We start from the raw sequence: 2222 nt of genomic DNA, 5'->3' as shown, positions 1-2222 counted from the left end.
AGAATTTTGAGCTAAAGCTGCCATTCATCCACATGTTATAGCAGTCCGCAAAGTTTAATGGTTTGGTTGATGAGGATCCTAACAGTCGCATAGAGAACTTCTTGGAAGTGTGCGACATGCTCAAGATCAATGGTGTTACGGATGATGCCATCAAGTTGAGAACCTTCCCATTTTCCTTGAAGGGGAGAGTGAAGCAATGACTATATTCATTACCTAGAGCATCGATTACTACATGGGAGGAGATGGTGAAAGCTTTTCTTGCCCGATATTTCCCTCCCGGAAAATCTACAAAGCTTAGGAATAAAATATCCTCCTTCGTGCAAATAGAATTGGAGTCACTATTTAAGACATGGGAGTGGTTCAAGGAGCTCCTACGAAAATGTTCTCAACATGGGTTCCCTGAGTGGATGATTATTCAAACTTTTTATAACGGGTTGAACCCTAGAACAAGGCAGTTACTTGAAGCAGCAGTAGGAGGTACCTTAGGTAGCAAGACCCTTGGAGAAGCATGACATTTGATTGAAGAAATAGGTTTGAATAGCTACCAATGGAATGCAAGAGAGAAGAAGAAAGTGGCCAGTCTCCATGAGATTGATGCGGTTACATCATTGGCAGCCCAAGTGGAGTTATTGAGCAAGATGTTAGACACTCTAACTTCTCCTAGATTGGCGGCCATGATGAATTGTAATGGATGTGGAGGAGGCCATTCTCCATCTGATTGCTCGATAGCTATTGGTGGTGCATCCTCCATGGAACAAGTTGATTTTGCAGGTAATGCGATGAGGGGCCAAGGAAATCCATATAGCAATACCTACAATCCGGGTTGGAGGAGCCATCCGAACTTTTCTTGTAATAATCAAGGGCAACAAAAGGCCACGACATCACCGGGTTTCCAACAACAACAACAAACCTCGAACATGGAGAATTGAGTTTCAGGCTTGGAGACCGAGATGACCGATCTAGAGAAGGCTTTGAATAGATTTGTTCAATCGTTGGATACAAGGTTTCAATCGATCGAAGCTACACTTCGTAACCACACCGCTTCATTACATAATCTAGAAAATAAAGTGGGGAAAATTACAAAGTCTCTATCGGAGAGACCTCAAGGGAGTTTACCTAGCAATACTAAAACCAATCCAAGAGAACATGTGAAGGCGATAACTTTGAGAAGTGGTTGTGAGGTTGAGGGTAGACTTCCAAGTGAGAAGAACAATGTTGAAGCACCTGAGGTCATGGAGGTTGAGGAGAGAACTAACACAGAGAAGGAGGTGGCACCCCCACCTTACAAGCCAAGAATCCCTTACCCTTCAAGATTGAAGAATGACCAAAATGATGAACAATACAAGAAGTTCTTTGGTCTATTCAAGAAATTGCACATCAACATTCCTTTCGGAGGTACTGTCTTAAATGCCTCGCTATGCAAAATTTATGAAGGATCTTTTGACCAACAAGAGGAAGTTGGAGGAGAGTTCATCGGTGATTTTAGATGGCTCTTGTTTGGTGGTGTTGCAAAAGAATATGGCGAACAAGAAGAAAGACCCCAGAAGCTTCATCATCTCGTACAATATTGGTAATATGGGTGTAGAGATGGCATTGGTGGATTCAGGGGCTAGTATCAACATCATACCATACTCGTTCATTTAGAAGATAGGCTTGGGAGAGCCTAGGCCCACTCAGATGATACTTCAATTGGCGGACCGAACGGTTAGGCATCCGATGGGTATTATTGAAGACGTGCTTGTCAAGGTTGACAAGCACATATTTCCTATGGACTTTGTAGTGTTGGATGTTGACGAGGATGTAGATGTTCCTTAGATACTTGGGATGCAATTCTTGAGCACTTCCAAGGAACTTATCGACATGGACTGTGGGGAGTTGACACTGAGGGTTGGCGACGACAAGTTGACATACCGCCTCGCCTAAGCCATGTGATATTCTCTTGACTTTGATGATACTCTTTACTTTCTTGACACTACCGATGAACTAATAGATGAATATGTGCAGGAAATGATGAATCTGGACACATATGAAGGGGTCCTAGACCAAGAAGTGGAAAATGAAGAAGTCTTGATACTTGGTCTAGAGGAAAAGGTACCATCTACCCAAGGGATCGTGAAGAAGATGCTCCGAAAGATGAAGTGAGCAAGGAGACGCCACAAGAAATACCCCAAGGATAATGGGGATCTACAAGAATGGAGTGAGGGTTACAAACCTTCATGTGG

At 43.2% G+C, this 2222-nt stretch overlaps 1 non-coding gene across 1 annotated transcript; it reads right to left on the bottom strand.

Moving 5' to 3' along the window:
• Positions 1 to 290: 290 nt before the first annotated feature.
• Positions 291 to 397, bottom strand: LOC120268081. Its single transcript, XR_005538751.1, has one exon. It is a non-coding gene; the product is annotated as a small nucleolar RNA R71 (small nucleolar RNA).
• Between the last annotated feature and the right edge of the window lie 1825 nt (positions 398 to 2222).

Source organism: Dioscorea cayenensis, chromosome 8 (assembly GCF_009730915.1).
Source record: "Dioscorea cayenensis subsp. rotundata cultivar TDr96_F1 chromosome 8, TDr96_F1_v2_PseudoChromosome.rev07_lg8_w22 25.fasta, whole genome shotgun sequence".
Classification (NCBI taxonomy): domain Eukaryota; kingdom Viridiplantae; phylum Streptophyta; class Magnoliopsida; order Dioscoreales; family Dioscoreaceae; genus Dioscorea; species Dioscorea cayenensis.
This window is presented reverse-complemented; position numbering and strand designations above follow the sequence as displayed.